The 21,154-nt window shown below is 36.7% G+C and overlaps 1 protein-coding gene across 6 annotated transcripts in view; it reads left to right on the top strand.

Annotated features, from left to right (window-relative positions):
* Reep3 (receptor accessory protein 3) overlaps positions 1 to 21,154 on the top strand; it is a 92,546-nt gene that overhangs the window by 28,098 nt on the left and 43,294 nt on the right. For 3 of the 6 annotated variants that reach the window (XM_090346405.1, XM_090346407.1, XM_090346409.1), the window contains one exon: positions 13,409 to 13,506. The exons of 1 other annotated variant lie outside the window; for it this stretch is intronic. The gene's annotated coding sequence lies outside the window, so the exon portion shown is untranslated. Of the gene's footprint in view, positions 1 to 12,303; positions 12,369 to 12,389; positions 12,478 to 13,408; positions 13,507 to 21,154 lie in introns of those variants that run through there. 2 more of the 6 variants (XM_090346406.1, XM_090346408.1) reach the window with 2 other exon arrangements.

The raw sequence follows: 21,154 nt of genomic DNA on the forward strand, positions 1-21,154 counted from the left end.
ACCATAAGAAAATCAACTAAATACAGATGACAAGATAGACAAGTTAGTAATTCATCTGTGTGTATGTGCCAGACCAGGGCTTGAACTCAGAGCCTCATGCTTTCAATAGGATTTCATGTTCATTAGTTGTCACACTCTTGAGCCATACCTTCAGTGCAGTCTTTTTGTTGTTGATATTCTGCCAGATCTGGCATCAAACCAAGATCACCCAGGTCTCCACCTCCTTGGTATATAGAATGACAGGTGCGAGCCACATCCAATTTAAGTTAGCATTTTTTAAAGAATGATAATCTGTTTATCACTCATAGAATAACTATAATTCTTGAAACATGATTCACAAATTGAAGGACATCCCATGTTTCCTTAACTTTTTAAATTTTATTTGTATGATAATCAGGACAAAAGCCAAATTGTTTGGATTCACATAATGTCTCTACAATGTATTGACCATAACTGGATATCAAACCCAGTGCTTCTTGTATAATGAGCACATACTCTCATCACTGAGCTAAATCCTCATAATTTCTTATGGCACTTTAACTATATTCATCTCCATAAATCCTTACAGGCTTTAACTAAAATAGCTTGCCTAAAACAAAGATCAAGGAAAATAGATCAGGTAGTAAATAAACCACTCTAAGAGTGATGGTTACAAAAAGTGAGAGACAGACCTTGAGTGCCTTAAATAACTAAGAAAGGTAAAGGAAGTGCTGACAGAACTATAACTAAAGGGTAGCATTACCTAGATGCAATTTTAAATATGTGTGGATGACAGAAACTGTTGAAAAGAGAAAGAGTTCCTTTTGTTCCTTCAAAGACCTGAGTTCTTCAAAGTAAGTCATTACTGGTACTTGTTCTCTGTTTTATCTTTTCCTCACCTTTTTCTCTAGTTTTCCTCTTTTTCTTTTAATTTGCTATAAGACTGAGGACAGAATGATACGGTTTCTATTAAGTATGGAGAAATGATCATTTTAAGAGTTTCGGAGAATAATCTGCAGTCTTCAGACAGACAGGAGAAAGGAAGCTAGAAATAAATAGAAGGCCAGAACTAAGGATTCAGGTGGTGGTAAGGAGAGAAAATGAAAGATGGTAGAAAATAATTCAGAATGTCAGTATATTAAAGTATTACTAAAAGACAGATGAAAACTCATAAAGAGTTCTAAAATATGATTAAAAGACAAGACTGTCCGAATATAGTCCATGTTAATGGATCAATATTGATTGATGATTATCAATTATTCCCTAATCTATAAATTCTTAGATTCTAACAAAAATTGTATTATTCTCATGTTACTTCTCTTATTAGTGTTTGCTTTCTGTCTCTATGAGAAAACATGGAGAGAAATGGAGTTATAAATACAGAATGTTTTGGCTCATTTTCTTGTAGATTTCAATCCGTTTGGCCCTCTTATTTTGGGCCTGTGGAGGTATAATATAGTACATCATGGTGGAAACATGTGGTTCAGAAGTCTTGTTCGCCTCATGGCAAACTGTAATCTAGGGTTGCAATGCATATCCTCTTCTAAGGTATGCCCCTAATGACTTAACTTCCTCTGAAGGTTTTCCACCCCTTCACTGGATCACAGCTGAGAGCCATACCTTCAACACATGGGCCTTTAGGGGATATTGACATTGAAAATCGAAACTATTACAAACCTAATGATTTGAAATTTATAGGGAAAAGTGCACAATCAGGTAATACATCTGTGAAGTACAGGAAATGAAGACTTGCCTGATTATATGTAAAATAGTGACGTAAAGACAGTAGTATTTTTGAATCAGTTGATATTACTAACGTTAATGGAACACTGTAAGGAATCTAGTAACTAACCCAGGCTTGTATGAAAACCTAACTCAAGAGTCTAGTAGAGGGTTTACCTGGCAAACATGAAGGTCTTAGTTCAACTTGCAGTCTACCTCAGGAAAAATTCTGTGGGAAATCCAGATAGGCACATTGGTGCATGCCTATGTGGAGCTATTTGGGAGGTGGAGACAAGGTTCACTTGAGCCAAATGTTCAATTCCAGCTTGGGCAACATAAAATAAAATAAAAACAGTGAGAAAATAGAAAAATATTTTTAATTTAACTAGTAGAGTTGTGACAACTTGGTTATCTCTCAGAGGAAATAGCAACAAGCTGAAAAATTAAATTATTAGTGAATTACCTGCCTATGTGAAAACTAGAACATTTGAACTTTCAGAAGGAAAGATAAGAGAAAATCATGCCATGGCAATCAAAAATTTTTCAGATCCTACAATAAATCATACAGAAAGTACTTGATAATTTTTAATAGGATAATATGTATCATGCTGGTTCTGCATCTGATTTGTTCTAAATACTTTCAAATTCCTTTTTTGCCCCTCACAATGCTAATGATTATAAGTATTGTTATCTTCATTTCACAAGAAAGCCCCACCTGAGAGATGGAAGATGAGTGGCCCAGGGCAACCACTCACAGGCTACTAAGTAACACAGCTAAGTGACAGCCTGACCATACACAAAGATCTTAACAAGATGCAATTCCATCTTCCTGTGTTATAATCATTACTAGTATGTTTTACAATTTAAATCAGCTTTATTGAGATCAGTTTCTAAGGACTTCCCCCAACACATAAACTCATGTATCAGCTCCTCCCCCATCAAGATTCCATTTCTACTTCATTCCTGAGAATATTTTATCTCTGCCAATTTGTGTGGAAAGCATCCAATTATTTTAAAGATCCATGGTGAAGCGTAATATACAGAGGGGTTACAGTTATATAAGGAAGAAAATAAGTACAATTTTTGTCAAACTTTTTTTAAGGATGTATGATTATATGTGTATTTTTGTGTATGTGCACATGTGTGAGCATGTGAGAGCATGTGCAATTGTAAACACACAGGCATGCTGCTTTCTCTTACTTTTTTTATTCAAGGCTAGCACTCTACCACTTGAGCCATAGTTCCACTTCCAGATTTTTTCGATGCTTCATTGGAAATAAGAGTGTCACAGACTTTACTTCCCCAAGCTGGCTTTGAACTATGATCCTTAGATCTGTCTTCTGAATAGCCAGGTTTACAGGTGTGAGCCACTGACACCTGGCCAGGATTTATGCGTTTTTAAATAAATTGTTCTTTTCTCCAATTCTTATCTAACTTAAGGGCAAGGGAAGAGACACTGTTACAGAAGCGAGCACTAGAATTGCAGTTTCATTACATTAAGAAAAATGGAGGCCGGGAGTTTGGCCTAGTGGTTAAAGTGCTTGCCTAGCATGCATGAAGACCCGGGTTCGATTCCTCGGTACCACATACATAGAAAAAAGCTGGAAGTGGTGCTGAGGCTCAAGTGGTAGAGTTCTAGCCTTGAGAAAGTCCAAGGACAGTGCTCAGGCCCTGAGCTCAAGCCCAGGACTGGCAAAAAAAAAAAAAAAAAGAAAAAGAAAAATGGAGATAGCTTTGTACCTTATAACAATGTATACTGATCAGAAGATATAAATAATTCTTTAAAATACATAGAAAATCAATGGCAACTAGGCATATAAAAGGAAAAAAAATACTAGTTTTCAAACAAAGTGTAAATCAAGAAATACTGAAGTCCTACTTTATATGCTTAATACTTACTACATTGCAAAACGTAAGAAGCCTGAAAAATACCAAGTGCTAACAAGGAAGCACAGAGCAACCAGATACTCTATAATGCCAGTAAAAGTAAGATGCTAGAACAGCTTTGAAAAAGACTTTGGCCCTAACTTACAGAGTTAATCATTTACATACCCTATAATCCAGTAGTTGCACAACTAGCAGTGTACCATAAAAGAATTTGGCATATATGTACCAAGAGATGTTTGCAAAGATCTTTAAAAGAAAACTCTACCAAAAATACCACTTTATGTGGACAAGAATATTATATAGATCAGAAAAACTGAATGCATAATATATAAATACCAACACATACAAATGTTGGAAAAATTTGTGTTTTTTGAAAAAGCAAGCCAGATCAAGACATGTTGCTTATGTCTTTAATCTCAGCTACTGGGGAGTTGGAGATCAGGAGGTTAATGCAGTTCAAGGCCAGTCCCAGCAAAAACTTGGTGAGACTTCCTTCAATCAATAAAGCCAAACATGTCTGCCATCCTTGCTACATGGAACACATAGGGTAGCAACTACTTAGCAAGCACAAACCTTGAGTTTATAATCCCAGTACTACATAAAAAAAAATCCCAATATGATTGCATATGACATGATAGCCATTTTAAAGGCCTCAGCATAGGCAAAAATAGATAATTTATAGTTAAACCACACATATATATATGTTTGTATATTTGTTTGCATGTATATATAAGGCAAACCCATTTTTCAGGAAGGGGTGATAAATTTTAGGATAGCAGTTACCTGTTAGGGGCTGGAAAGGTTTTTGGAGCGATATTAGTGATATTTTGTTCATTAGGTGACAGACAGATTTGTGCTATTCATTTTTTATCCTTCCTAATTCAGAAGTATGTGTCATGTATATGTCAGAAGTATGTTGTTTTCTTTATATCAACTATTACTGTAAAAACATGTTTAACACTTGCAGTGAGTCAGAACCAAGAGATGTACTGTCAATAGAAGGACAAACTAAGACAAGCAGGAAGTGAATAGCAACAGAAAGGAGATGCTCATACTGTCCCAGCCCATATGCTTCTTACTGGTGAAGAGGCCAGTTGGAGTGCTGGGCCAAGCCACAGATGGAGGCACCAAAGAGGCTGCACCTGTCACTATCACTATGCAAACAGAAGGCCAGAACCTCTGTGGAATCACCAAGCAAGGTTTTCTTTTCTTTTTCTTAAAGGTGATACTAGTTCATTGAAGAATGTCCAACTTCTTGATTATCTAAGAGATCTTTGAGGTTCTAGAAACAGAGATAACTACTTAACTGTTTCCTTTTTTATTGCCACTTTTTTTTTATCAGGTGAACATTGTCCACTTGATACATGTGGAATGTTGCTATGCGAAGTATCTCAGTGTATAAAACTGTAAATACATCTTCACTATAGCACTTTACAGACTATTGCCTATAAGAGATAGCATGGATGCTAAAGCTTAGAATAATATGTTTCACTTAACAACTTTTGCTTTATATTCTTAGGATATTGCTTATCTCTTTTGATGATTCAGCTAGTCAAAATTGTTACATGTGTTTGAAATTCCTTAATGCCCATCGAAGAGTAATTTAACTTGATCTGTTAAGTATAGATTAATACAGGAAATAAAACTCAGTAAAACAGAGCTTGCCTAGCATGCACAAAACCTTGTGTTCATGGGCTGGGATATAACTCAGTAGCAAAGTGATTGCCTAGCAACTGCAAGGTCCTGGGTTTGATTCTCCAGTACCAAAGAAGAAAAGACAAAGAGAAAGAAAGAAAGAAAGAAAGAAAGAAAGAAAGAAAGAAAGAAAGAAAGAAAGAAAGAAAGAAAGAAAGAAAGGAAGGAAGGAAAAACGTGTATTCAATTTGTAGTTCCCACTAAAAAGGAAAAAAAGTAATTTAGCTTCTCTTTTATTTGGAATAATTTCCCAGGACTAGAAGAGAACCTGGGATGGCTCATAATTATCAGTGGGAGATAACAGCTGATGCTAGCATGTAAGACCCATGTGTAGTTCATGATCCTTCAACTTACTGAGCATCATTTATACAAAAGAAAAACATTGGAAAATAGTAAATGGAGAGCTGGATTTTTTTTTTATGTGATCTGTCAGCATTGCTGTGTGGAGGCATCAGCCTAAGACATCGGTCATTCACTGGTAGCCAGGATTTATTTGGCCTTTTAGGCTGCCTACTTGCCCCCTTGCCACGTCTCCATGTGCCATGCTCACTTGGCCAGGAAACAACATGCAGAGCCTCACAGCACCTCAAACATGGTTGTGAGACATGGTTCTCACATGGTTCATTTGCAGATCTGTCTGTCAAGATTCCTAGCTGAGGGGCCAGGAGTTTGGCCTAGTGGTAGAGTGCTTGCCTAGCATGCATGAAGACCAGGGTTCGATTCCTCGTTACCACATACATAGGGGGGTAAAAAAAAGCCTGAAATGATGCTGTGGCTCAAGTGATACAGCTCTACCCTTAAGAAAGCCCAAGGACTGTGCTCAAGCCCTGAGTTCAAGCTCCAGGACTGCCCCCCCCCAAAAAAAGTGCATTTTCTGAGTTGTTTGTAATCTTGTCCATTTAGATTTACAATGCATAGTGGCATGGTGGTCCTATCCGTGGATACAGCTGTACTCAGTAGGCTAAGATGAGAGAATCCTTCAAATCCCTAAGTTTGAGACCAGCTTCAGCAAATAGTAAGACCATGTTCTGCTTAGCTTGAGGATAGGGACGGGACAGGGAACAGCTGGGGAGAACAGTGGAAGGGTACTTACAACCTTCTGGAATTATAACCTCTTTGTACAACTACTTAATTCGTTTTTAAAAACAATTTAAGAAGGATGTAGCTCATAAAGTACTACAGGCTTTTTTAAACATTCCCAAACATTCTGATCTAAGGTAGGATCTGGGCAGGCTTGTTTTTAAACATCCCTCAAGTGATTGGAATGTCCAGTCACACTGAAAAACCCATTAGAGATAAGATAGAAAACCTTATGATGGTCTCTTTAGGGAAAAATATCAGAAGACCACCACAGAATTGAGCTGCCAAATATTGTTGCCATTCTAAAAATAACTGTAATTGTAAGGCATCTTTATAATTACAGTAAAAATTATGTCATCTTTAGTTTCAGTAATATGATGTTAGTACAGCAAGGAAATTGGAGTACCTAAAAAAATACCTGAATCTTAAGAAAAAGCAACATTAGTAATCATGAAAAATCTTTCCAGGCAAACTTGATTGGCCTTTTTTAGACTGAATTACAGAAATATTAGAAGCAAGGAATATCCAGATTTTATTACAACATTCTGTACATTACCTTGTGAAATTCAGCAATTCTGCTTGGAAATGAATTTCATATTCCCAGACATCAGGAGAACAAAGTCTCACAAACAACAGAATCTCACGTCCCTGAGGTAGCTATGTGGCACTTTTACAGCAGTACATATTTGTGCTGTCTTTAAAAGACCATTTGTAAAGTTTCTCAGCATGGAGCCTTCTAGCTTTCAAAATCATTTCATGCCTTTGAAAGTATCGACAGTATTAACACTGTAAACTAGAATGTGTTACGTATCTCAGATTTTTTTTGAAGTTATAAAACTTTAGAGGATGGGAGAAGTAGGAGGATGGCAGCATCAGGGTAGATTATATCTCTCAGAGCAGAAAGACAGCTGTTTAAACACCAGCCTTTCACAGACTCCATGAGACCCTGACATTTCTATGATTTGAGTACAATTTTATTTACTCCTTCAGTTTTGCTTATCTGTCAAATTTAAGCAAAATTAATTTGTTTATATGTGGCTTATATTGTAATATTCTACTTTTATATGAGTCTTTTTTTAGATTTAATCAAATGTTATTTTGTTTCTGGACAGTAGAACTGGTAGCAAACTTTAACTTACTCCTTTTTATAATGTTTCCATACTTAATATGCATAATAATTATTAACATTTATTTAAAACAACCATTAAACAATACATTTCTTCATTTATTTTCCTTCAAAATAATAAACATCTTTTTTTTTTTTTTTGCCAGTCCTGGGCTTGAGCTCAGGGCCTGAGCACTGTCCTTGGACTTTCTCAAGGCTAGAGCTCTACCACTTGAGCCTCAGCACCACTTCTGGCTTTTTTCTAGGTATGTAGTACCGAGGAATCAAACCCGGGTCTTCGTGCATGCTAGGCAAGCACTCAACCACTAAGCCAAACTCCCGGCCCCTAAACATCTTTTTTTAGGTAAGATCGTGCTACATAGCCTCTACTGGTCTCTAACTACAGAACAACCTGTTCTAATGCTGGGATTATAAGCTTGTGCCAAAACATCTGGCAAGTGACTTCATTTCATACCTTCTATTCTTCTTACCAACTATATCTAAAACCTTAAGTGCTAGTCATTGAATGGCTGTATCTACAAACTAGACTGAAATATTTATGCAGCCATAAGGCTTTAACTTTATAAAGTGATTAGAAGGATGTAATGTTTCTTTTCCAGTGTTGTGTGCAACTCTGGATATGCCATTGCCATAGCACACCAGAGTTTGCTTATTAAGTGCAGATCACTCTCCTTAAACCATCCACTGAAAATGAGACAATAGGAAGGAAATTTGAAAATTTATAAGCCAATGGTAAAAGTGCTTGCCTCATCTGGGTATCAGTGGATCACACCTATATTCCTAGCTACTCAAGAGGCTGAGAGCTGAGGATTGTAATTCAAAGCCAGCCCAGGCACAAAAGTCCTTGAGACTCTTATCTCCAGTTAACCACCAGAAAACCAGAAGTGGCTCTGTGGCTCAAGTGGTAAAGCGCTAGCCTTGAGCTGAAGAGTTCAAGGGACAGCGCCGAGGCCCAGAGTTCAGGCCCCCTGACTGACGCCTCCCCCCACACAAAAAAAGTGCTTACCTAGCATGCTTGCACAAGATCCTAGATTCAACACCCAATGTCCAGGGGAGGAAGAGAAACAGAAAAGGAGAATTCTTCCACTTTTCCACCTAATCTATAGAGGAACAAAGGAGTGGTAGCATTTAAACCAAAGAAGCAGTGTTAAGTAGCTAGAGAAGAATCACCTACTGATATATAATTTACTTCATAGAGATTGATGGCCTCTGTCCTAACTTATTTATTATATCTTCAGAACCATTTTTAAGATAATAAACTCTACACATACACTAGGAAAAGAACAGGGTTCTTAGTTTCTTGCTTAAAGTTCAGCCAGTAACATTTTATTTGAACCTTAAATTCTTCATGATCTTATTTATAGAGATATCTCAACAAATCATGTAAGAGTGGCTCATACCTATAGTCCTTGCTAAAGAAAGCTGAGATCTGAGGATCACCATTCAAAGGCAGCCTGGGCAAGAAAGTTTGTGAGACACATCACCAGTTAAGTACCAAAAAACCCAGAATTGAATCTGTGGCTCAAGTGGTAGAGTACTATCCCTGAGCAAAAATCACTCAGGGACTATGCCCAGGCTCTGAGCTCAAGTCCCAGTACTGGCAGGCACACATGCACACACACACACACACACACAAAGATATTTCAACAAAGGATACACAATTTTTTCACCACAAGTATTTCTGCTTGAATAACAGAATAAAAGCAGAGTTCAATTCTTTCAGCCAGTTTTAAAATTATTTTTGTGAAATTATAGTAAGTTTAGGATTCACATTATTTCATTTTGAGAATAAGGCAATATATTTGTCACATATATTTGTACTTCCCAAAATCTAGAGTTTCATAAAATACAACCATATATCATTATTATCTTAATGTGTTTTCCTAGTTAATCAGTATGAGAGACTAACTCATCGCTACTTATAGTTGTAAAAATTTATTGGCATCTCAAAAATTGGACAGTTCTGTCCTTTAGGAATTTAAAATTTGCTGAAAGGTACAGCTGCAGTATTGTATGTGAATAATTTTCATAGCCATGTGTCCTGTATAGAAAATATATTAGCTATCATTCCTTCCTTTTTTAAAATAGTCTATTTGCATGACAAAAGACAATAATACTTCAGACATACTGTGAGAATTATATAAAATGAACAATAAGAAAAATGGACTTCTGGAGGTTTGTATTTTATTTTGTTCATATCTTAATACCCTGTAGGTGCCAAGTCATTGATTTTAAGTTAAGGTGACTTTTAACACTTGACTCTTGATTTAATAGAGTAATAGTTCTAACATAACTCAAGAAAGACTTCAGTTCTTCACTGATTCTGGGCATATTCAGAGTGCAGAATGGCACAAATAGAACTGAAGTCGTGATTAAAACCAAGCAATTTTCTTCTGTAGCTGTTTCTTATGCCTTATTGATGCTCCTTTCTTTATGTTTTACCATGCCTCCCAGTGCCCCTCACCAACCCATCTCCAGAGAGCAATTATTCAGCCCTGGCTTCTGAGCCCTGAGGAGTCTGCCCACTGTCCCCACTGCCCACCATGGCCACCTGGCACTCCTTGTTCCTTTCCATTATCTAAGACTGTGTAACAAAGGAACCCAAACCATAGTGGCTTAAAATCAAAACCATTCTGTTATGTCTCATAGTTCTGGGGTACACATTTAAAAAAAAAACAACGACAATTGGCTGTCTCTAATCTTTCTACATTTATGATTATCTTGCAAGCATCTATTGTTTGGTTTTGTTTGTTTTGTTTTTTGGTGCCAGGGTTTGAACCCAAGGCATCACACATACTAGGTGATGTCCTACCACCAAACTACATCCTCAGCCTCTAGAATTGGTTTTTAAAGCTATTTTGTGAGTTTTGGTGTGTTTAGTAAATCTAAATGCTTGAATTTAGTTATGGTATAGAAAAATGTACTGATATACTTGGAAAGAATTTAAACCAGTGTTGCTGGTTTTTTCCCCCCATTGTTTACAAATCATCCATTTTTCCCTTGGCTATTTTTCCTCACAAAATGACTAAGGTTCTAAAAATGATTTGACAAAGTTGTTTCTTTCATTCATAAGTAAGAAGTACAATTTGAAGTAAAGAGACTAATAGGTATTTCACCAGATTTTAAATGATCATGACTCATACTACCAAAGGCAGCTAATTTTTACCTTGCAGGTAAGGATGCTTTGATAGTTAAGTCTCTTTGGAGGAAAAAAATCTTAAATGGTTTAAATTTTTGGTTGTGAGAACATATCATAAATGACAAATAGGGGCATGCTACATTGTTATGATAGTATTACCTCTGTGTGTGTGTGTGTGTGTGTGTGTGTGTGTGTGTGTGTGTGTGTGTGGTGTGTTTCTTAAAAGGAAATATTAAAATGTTCTCAATTTTTCTAAATATCCATTTGTATTTGTGTAATTGTAACTAACCCCTGGCCCAGACCATACAAAAGAATTGATTCCAGTATGACTACAAATAAAAAATTAGAAAGTTTCTAGAGTATGCAATACTCTAGATGAGGAAAAATAAATGGGACACAATAAAGCATTCCTTATAAAGAAAAAGATGGATAATGATAAGCCCAGGCTGGTGGCTCACCCCTGTAATCCTAACTACTCCAGAGGCAGAGATCAGAAGATTATAGTTGGAAGTCAGTCCAGGCAACAAAGTCCCAGTAACTCTTATCTCCAGTTCACCACTCAAAAACTGGAAGCAGTGCTGGGGCTCAAGTGATAGAGCACTCACCTTAAGGGACAGCATCCAGGTACTGAATTCAAGCCCCACAATGGACACACACACACACACACACACACACACACACACACACACACACACACACACACAGAGATAATGATACATTATAATTAACTAAAATTAAGTACTTCTTGGCCAAAAAATTGAAGAATAGAAGCCAGAATGGCAGAAAGCATTTGTAGTTATAAAAGTAACAATGGCCCAAAGTCAGAATATATAAAAAAAAAACCACATAAAGAAGGTACTTAATATCAAATATTCGTGCAAATAACTAAAAAACACAAGAAGAAAAGTGTTTCTCATTTCTGCTCTAGTGTTGAAAATAGTATAGCATAATGCAGAACCACATTTCTAGCCTATGTCTATTTCTTTTGGAAAGTAAGTGGAGATTTCTAGATCTTTTATAGCATTACAACACATAAGACTAAAGAGTAATTAAGGTTGTTAAACTAAGTGTGGTAGTGCACTCTGTAATCCCAATCTTCAAGAGATGGAAGAAGGATTGAGAGTTCGAGGTCAGCTTAGATGGATAGACCTTGTCTCAAAAGAAAAACAAAACAAATGTGTATATGTGTGTAAGATTGTTCAAATTGATCCTAAAATGTGAATGGCTATACATTTATATAGAGAGGAAAAATTTTCAACTGAACCCAAGATTGTTATTTGAAGTAAAGTGCTTATATGTATCAAATGAAATTTAGGCAAACTGTGCTTCATCCTTATTGTAGTATAAAGGACCAGGGCTTTCAGAAGAAGTACCACTGGGAAATGAGAACTCAGAGATAATTCTGTATACAAAATACCTGGTTTTCTTCCACTGTCTCACAATTTGCTTTGACTTTTTTCCCCCTGGATTTTACCTAAAGGTAGGTAGAGGCTTCCCTGAGTATCAATTATTGATTGCCATAGGAAGACAGTTTTTATAAGATAGCACCAGGGTCCAAGGTAATCAGCATGTGTCAAGCGGAGACTGGAAATGATATGGAGAGAAAAGCATCTGTGTTTAGAATGCTCCAGTGAGCAATCAAACTCTCCTGAGATGACCCTCTACTGTTGCTAGGCGCTTGTTTCTGTTTCGGGAGTGGGTGGCAACATTATGTAATGCTGAACTACATTTCCATCCTCTGTATGTATCGTTGGAGAAAGAATTAGAGCTTCCTGTGTTATTTTATACTATTAAATCTTTGGGACTGAATAGAAATCAAGATTCTTCAAATTTGGCCTAAAAGTTGAATGTATGTACAGTTGAAAGAAAAATATATTTTTGAGCATGGGATTACCATTTCTAAAACGCTCTTTCATTATAAGCATAAAAGAATTAGGCACTCCCATGCGCAAGCAATAGTTGAGATGATTCATTTATATAATTTGCATCAGATATAGGGAACTCCCATATCTGTTTTATTTCTTCCAACCCTAGAATTGCCTAATGAGAAACTGATTTCATTTTTCTTTTTTTTTTTTTTTCTTTCCTTTTTTTGCCAGTCCTGGAGTTTGAACTCAGGACCTGGGCACTGTCCCTGATCTTTTGCTCAAGGCTAGCACTTTTACAGGTTGAGCCACAGTGCCTCTTCAAACTTTTTCTGTATATGTGATAACTGAGGAGTTCAACCCAGGGCTTCATGTATGGTAGGCAAGTACTCTACCAATAAGCCACATTCCCAGCCCTAATTTCATTTTTCTGATCTTTCTGATTATCTCTTTTTTAGAACAAAGCTTCAGAAAGCTATTTAATATAAAGAACAATGTATAATTTCATCATCCAGATTGACAGAAACATAATTGTAACAATGATGAACCCCACTAAGATAAGAAAAAAATAATTTTTTTCTTTAATAACATTTTCAAGTACACTAATGATAAGCCTTTTCAGAATTGAGTACACTTTCAAATACAAGGAAAATCAAGTACCAGCTATCAAAAAAATCAATTATTATGGAAATTATTTCCTATTTCTGTATAGGAGAATTGGGTTTGATGATGATTTGTTCTAAAATGCGTGTGTAAGCTGGTACATGTTGCAAAAATAAAAATAAAAAAGAAATAGTACTGAGTAGCCCAGCAAGGTTAATAATAATAATAATAATAATAATAAAGCCATGAAGCTAGCTTTCACCTAAAGAATCTCTTGAAACCTAATAAATTTAAATTCTTTGTTTACTTGAGGCATCCTGGGCAGGAAACAACACCAAGAACAGATGCTAGCAACTAAAGAACTAAAGGACAGAAAGAGGGGAAGAGGAAGCACAAATAGCACAGGATAAGTACGTTAGGTTTAAGTCTATATACATTATAATTGCAATAAGTACAAATTTATTAATGGCTCTAATTAAGAGAAAAACATTTTAGTCCATACTTAAAAGAAATCTAATTACATATTTACAATATAGAATCACTTTACATCCATAATATAAAATAGCAAAAAATATTGAGAATAAGCAGATATGCTTTAGCATTCTAAATAGTTTTTTTTTTAAGGAAGTGGAGCATAAATTCCCCAGTCCCTGATTTTAGGTTGGACATGGTGATTTCCTTACCAAAGGAATATATAGTACTTCGGCAAGGTGGTCAAGATTCACATTATCAGTAATCAGTTGATAGTGTGGGCTTTCAGTATGTAATGAGAATGGCATTCTATCTTCATGGACTTCCTCCCCAAAACCCATGCTCTAAATGTCACAAGGAGGAAAACATTAGCCAAATTCTAATTGGCAGACTCTCTAAAAAGTTTTATCTGGCACTCCTCAAAACTGTCAATGTTATCAAAAAATAAGAAAGGCTTGAGCAGATTTTTTGAGGGCTTAAGATGCATGATGATTAAATACTACGTGGTAAGAAGATAGACTCTAAGAAGGTACCTAGAACAGAAAATGTAAAAGCCAAGCAAATCTGAATAATAAGACACAAGTTTTAAGTTAGAGTAGTGGGTTATCATTTGTTCATTAATTGTGATGTGCCATAATTCCTTGTACTATTCCATTAAAATTTTTAACATAGGAGAAAATAGGTATAGGTATAAGAGTGTTCCCTAGCTGTAATACCCATACGGTTTTTCTGTGAATATAAGACTATTCGAAAGCCAGGTGCTGGTGGCTCATGCCTGCAATCCTAGCTACTTAGGAGCCTGAGATCTGAGGATTATAAGTTCTAACCCAGCTTAAGTAGGAAAGTCCATTAGACTCTTATCTCCAGTTAACCATATGAAAACCAAAAGTGTTTTTGCAAGTGGTAGAATATTAGCCTTGAGTTAAGGCTCATGACTGGGCGGGGGGGGGGTGGCATTAAAATATTTTTGTTTTTGCTAGTCCTGAGGCTTGAACTCAGGGCCTGGGCCCTGTCCCTGAGCCTCTTTGTGCTCAAGGCTAGAATTCTACCACTTGAGCCACAGCACCACTTCCAGGTTTTCTGAGTAGTTTATTAGAGGTAAGACTCTCACAGACTTTCCTTCCTGGACTAGCTTTGAACCTCAATACTCAGATCTCAGCCTCCTGAGTACCTAGATTACAGGTATGAGCCACCAGCATCTGGCAAAATAAATAAATAAATAGGTTGCAGACATTATGCTCATTCAGTCCTACCTTTTATATCTCCTAAACTGAATGTTGGCTCTTATATAACTATAGACTAATAACACCTAAGAAATATAGCATTGATAAGAGCTTAATACCTGGAAACTATAGTTCATGTCTAAGATGTCCAACTCATTCTAATAACTCACTGTGTATCTGCATTGTTGATTTTAATACAAAAGTCCAATCAAGGAACTTTGTATTTAGTTGTCAATTCTATTTAGTATCCTTAGCATAGAACAGCTCCTCATAAGGAAAAATGCTAACACTTTTCAAATGGTAAATGGACTGTCCTCTGTTTAATCACTAATATGTTTCTTTAGGGAAAGAAACAAAGTAGCCCGTGTAAAGTATACCATTTTCCATGGAAAGTCAGTAGTCATCCTAAATTGGTTTCCAGGAAACAATGGGCAATGTTGCCTGAGAAGGCTGGGAGCTTGGTAGTACCATCCAGCCAGCCAGCCAACCCACTGGTTTTGTGCTGTTGTTACTGAGGTCAGAATTAAATTAGATAGTGGTATCATTCTTGGGGTACATGTGCTCCCTTGGCCAAGCTAGATATAAAGTTCACACTTCTCTGTTTTTCCTAAACTAAGGAAGTGCTTCTATATTCTCTCTAGCGATCATCTCAAGAAAACATGAACATTTTAAAATAGTTTTACAGTTTGTGTATTATGCTTAGGTTATTATTTTGGTAATATAATTTATCTTACTGTTTGTTTTATAAAGCTACCCAGCCTTTCAGCCTGATTAATAAAAGTTAGTAAAATATAGGGAGCCTGTGAAAGAAAAGTGTTCTCAATGTGAAGAGGGAGATTGCATTAGCTGTAGGGAATGATGTGGGGGGGGGGAATGACTGAGTTGGAGATAGTGGAGATACTGAGGCAAACTATGAAAATCACTTCCGGTTGACCTGTGCCTCTTCAGGAAATGCAGTACTCATCTGTGATGGCTGTGGCATAGACTGCATGGTGAAGAATGTTTTATGGGAGGCACTGGCAGAGATTGTAGACCTGATTTCAATTCAGGGAAGTTCACTTGATGGTTAGGGTACTAAAGTACACAGGACAAGGATCCTTGTTTATGGCTTTCCTTACTCATTCTTTTATTTGCATAGAAAGAAAGATATGTTTTAGGAAAGGGAATTTTTTCAACATCTTCAAAATTGGTTTGTGTGTAGTTTTTCTTCACCAAAAGCTGTTTTGTTTTGTTTTGTTTTTTAAACTTCAGTTTCAAACTGAACTCTGAAGTTATCTTTAAGTGGATGGGGTAAATGGTAAGTTTGGGTTTACAAATCCTATGCTTAAGGGGCTAAATAAAGCAAACAGTTCCTGGGAGTGAAGAATTACTCAGGAGTCAGGAGTTGGCCAAGTTATATAAGTATTTCTTAACCCCTTCCACTACAGCTACCAAACCAGTTTGATGGGAGTTAGAGAAGGTGACAAATGTTGGCTAAGATTTAGACATTCAAAACTTAGTACACAATCAAAAAAATTGTCTCAGATCTTGTCTAATATATGACATTAGTATTCTTGAAGATCATAATTATAATTAGGAACTTCTAAATGTCAACTACTACTTGGGGATCTATGATGAGGTATACATTGTATGAAGTGCAAAGTTTTACATGGGCTTTTATGAGGAGGAGGTTGTTCTTTTGTGGGATATGGCAGTACCATGAGTTCTGGATCTGATGTTCTTGCTTAGCTTTCTTGCCAGGGCTGCCAGTGTACCACCTTAAGCCACACCTCCACTTCCAGTATTTTACAGGATAATTGGAGATAAGTGTCTCAAAGACTGCCAGAGTTGGCAGATCCTCAGATCTCAGCTTCCTGAATAAGTTAGAATTGCAAGAATGACCCACCAGCACCTAGCTTTTGCTTGCGTTTTGATTTTGGTAAAGAAGAAAGAGTAAAAGTCTAGAATAAAATACCTTTTGTTTGTTGTCTTTGCTTTTGTAGAATTTGGACAATAACATCTATACCACCAACAAAAAAAAAGTTGTTACTTGTAGTGATCATCAGACTGGAAAAATTGGAGCTGGTAAATGGGAATTCTGTAAAGGGAAGGGGTGGGGAGGTCTTTCTTCAGCTATGTGAGCCAGGCTGTGGAACTCTACCCAAAAGGAAAGATGCCAAGTTGCTTAATTCCTTTGTTTCTATAGTGCATTCTGTACTAAGCTCAGCATTCTTTCTGAACATTTTTCTTTGGTTGGGTTTTGCCACATAGTAAGCTCTTGTGGTGAGAATAAGGCATGGTCAAGGGAGGAAGGGCGATGGAGAAGTTGACCTCAGATTTTCTGTGGTTTTCTTATTCCCTCTAGTTGTATCTATGTCGCTTTCCTTTTAGAGTCAAAGTTAAAAGCTCTGGAACAAAATTAGACACCCTAACAATCCAAACTAAACAACTCCACTGACTGTTATTTAAAAATATGTATAATGCCACTATCTTTTTCTCCCAGAAGCAGATTTAAACGTGAACCTTTGGTTCTACAATTTCAAAATTGAAGGGTATTTTTCTCACTAAATTTGACCTTTTCTTCCTTTATGTTATTTTCAGATGTTTTCTTAAGGTTCTAGCTACTTCACCATTGTTTTACTAAATGGGAACTATTCCAACAGAGATTATTAGCAATAAGTCAATTTTTCTTAAAATGCAAACAGGACAAAAAGTTCCACTTTATTTTGACATGATCATGCATGAACTTTAACTAAATGATTGCTTAAATAATGGGAGAATGACTCACGTAGGAAATTTGTCACAGGAATATACACAGATACAGGATTAATTACTTGACGTTGTGCCATTGAGAATTATTTGGTCTTGAGCAAGCCTAATATTCCAAATATTCATTAAATTGACATTTTAATTTACTAGATACATCTTGTCTCTTGATATGGCATGATCTCTTGGGTTTACTTAAATAGATTTAAAACAGATGTACAAAAATCAAGATAGCCTACATTTTTTTCTCTCTCCCTTCCTCCCCCCCCCCCCCCACACACACTCACTCACTCACTTGCTCACTCAGTTTCTCTCTTTCTGGTCCTGTATGTAGTACTGTGGTTTGAGTTCAGAGAACTGCCTTGAGCTTCACTTTGAGCCATGCCCCTGGTTCTTTTTTGCTTTAATTATTTTTCACTTAGAGACTAGCATCTTTTTTTAACCTGGGCCTACCTCAAATGAGAGCTTACAGATATACACCACTATGCCTGCCTTGTTTATTGAGATAGGTGGTTTCACCATCCTTTCACCCAAGCTGGCCTTTTAGCCCTGACTATTAAGGGTATGTCTGGGCTTCATATTACTTCATTGTTGTTGTTTGCATATATATATTTACAATTTACTTATGTTCAATTACTTGTACAAAAGTTTCAATTCAATGTGTCAATTTAGGAGTACAATGCATCTTGATTATTGTCATCCCTTCCATCATTCTCCACTCCCATCTATCACAACCCACCAATTCCTTCAAGCTACCTAGTTCTATTTTCATAGGTGTGTATATGCATACACACACACATACACACACATTGAAAATTGTGCACCTTGCTTTTAAAACTCTAGTAAGAAAAAGGGTAGGACCCTTTTTTTTCTGCCAAGGGCTATTTGGATATTTAATACCATATGAAAGCCATACAATTACCAGTATAGGCAGACAGCCTCCAGCAGCCAATGAGAAACATGCATATCTATCCTGCCACATGCCAAATGTCCAGAGGCCAGATGTTTCCCACTTGAGTTAAAGGATGGAAACATTAGTTCACACCTGGAATCCCAACTACTAAGGAAGTGGTGATGGGAGGATCATAGTTAAAGTTGTCGGCCTAGGCTTAAAACAAACAAAGTTCATGAAATCCTGTCTCAGGATATAAGCTGGGTACAATGTCTCATGCTTGTAATTCCAGCTGCACAAGAAACATAGGTGAGAGGATCATAGTCCAAGGCCAGTTAGAGTGAAAAGGGCAAGACCGTATCCGAAAAATTATGAAAGCAAAAGAACTGGAGTTGTAGTTCAAATGGTAAAGCACTAGTACAAAGCCATGAATTCAAACCCATTACCCACCCCACTCAAAAAACAAAACAGGGGCTGGGAGTTTGGCCTAGTGGTAGCGTGCTTGCCTAGCATGCCCGAAGACCCGGGTTCAATTCCTCAGTACCACATACATAGAAAAAAGCCGGAAGTGGTGCTGAGGCTCAAGGGGTAGAGCTCTAGCCTTGAGAAAGTCCAAGGATAGTGCTTAGGCCTTGAGTTCAAGCCCAGAACTGGCAATAATAATAATAATAATAATAATAAATTTAAAAATTAATTAAAAAACAGTTCTATTTAGAGCAAGCCATGTGGAATAGTTTATAATCCCTGTACTCAGAAGGCTGTGGCTAGAGGAGGATCATGAATTTGAGAGCAGTGTGGACCAAGCAAGGTTTTGTCTCAAACAAAAAAACCAGAGAGGAGGACTAGAGGGGGGAATGGGATCCAGTTAGACTGAAACCATTTTACTGAATAGGCAGCATATTGCTTCATCATGGTCAGCTTTAATCCAAACCCTGCTTCCAAAGATTTTCCTTCCCAGCTGATTCTAGTGCACAGACAAGTGTGAGAATGAAGTCTGAGAAAGGCTGAAGCACTATGGAAAATGCTTTCCAAATAGTTCCTAAGAACTAGGAATCCTCAGAGGGCTGTACAATTCATGAAATGAGATTGTATTGGACACCAGTGAATTACATTTATCTTTTCTTCTTGAGATTCCTGAGATTTCCTCTGAAGGAAGATAAATAACTACTTAGGAAAAAGGTTAGAAATTACTGTCACAAATTAAGTTCTTGGTACGATTTTTCTAACTGAAAATTAGGCTTCTATTTTAAAAATTAACTTCAGTCTACAATAATACTAGAGAACTAATATTCAAACAGTTGGAGTAACTGTGATAAAAAGAAAGAATTTTGCTCCTTTTCCCCCTCTTTTATAATCTTTCATAAAGCCATTTTAAAACTTGGTTGTCATAATAGACTGCCTTTTGTGATTTTCCTGAATCCTTCAGGAACCCCCTACACAGAGTGTTCCACAGTCCTGATAGGAATGTATTCTGGTTTCCATTGGTATGTTGGTGATGCTTAACAACTGGTAGAGAGGACTGACTCATCCTTAGCTGATTCCCAGCTCATAAAGAGCACCTACAATGGCCTGTTTGAAGCTGCCTTGTGACCTCACTCACTGGGGAACTGGGAGGAGCTGCACACAGTACACTTGGTATGCATGCACAGTCTGACTACACGCACAGCCCTTCAGGAGCTGAGTAAAACATGATCAAATAATTAGGAAGAAATCAGCTTTTTGGATACCTCCTGTCCTTGTTTTTAATATATTTTGTCTGTATAAATAATTTTCCTATAGACACCCAAGAAACTATTTCTATGTTTTTATGTGTGTGTGCTTTACATTTTCTAGCTTGTTCTACTGCTTACCTGTGTTCTTACCTGTATTCTTACTAAATACCTGTGTTAAATTTGTCAGCAGCAACTCCAGTAGTGTGTAACAAAGCAGCTCTCCATGTATAAGCTGAGAAGCCTGGTAGTTGGTTTCCAATATAGCTAAAAGTTGAATTCATTTTTCTTGGTTGCCTTCAAACTGAATTTCATGCTTAATTTCACTGTAGACTACATCATAACTATTTTTAACTTTATTATGTTCTTTCAGATGATTTGAGAAACAGTTTTACCAAATGGACATATTAAGATATAAAGAAAAGCAAGACAATCAAAAGTAGAAGAAAATAGCAATCAAAAAAAAATTTTGTACTCCTTTTAAAACAACAGTTTGGATATATAGAGCTTTAAATTTTTCAGACCATCTGGTTTCGTTTTTCCGCTTCTAAAAAAATGTCATTAGGAAATAACCAGATTGTCAGTGTGGTTTACAAATTGTGTGGCATTTGGTTACTTGCCTAACTTTGGTAAGCTTTAGTCACTTCGTAGAAATAGTCAATTGACAGTATATTAGGCCAGGAACATGGCCTAGTGGTAGGATGCTTGCCTGGCATGCCTGGCATGCATGAAACCCTGGATTCAATTCCCTTGGTACACAGAAAGAAAAAAAAAAAGCAAGAAATGGTGCTGTGGCTCAAGGGTAGAGCACCAGCCTTGAGAAAGCCCAAGATCAGGCCCTAAGTTCAAGCCTGAGAACTGGCAAAAAGGGAGGGAGGGAGAGAGGGAAGAAGAGAGGGAGGGAGGGAAGGGGAGAATATTACTTTTGTTTAAAAATATGATTATAAAAATTGTATATGTAGGTATTCTGAAAACTCTTGAACAAAAAGAACAATTATTTACTCAGCAATCATAGTAG

This window comes from Megascapheus bottae, chromosome 15, assembly GCF_031878675.1.
Source record: "Megascapheus bottae isolate mThoBot1 chromosome 15, mThoBot2.hap1, whole genome shotgun sequence".
Taxonomy (NCBI): Eukaryota; Metazoa; Chordata; class Mammalia; order Rodentia; family Geomyidae; genus Megascapheus; species Megascapheus bottae.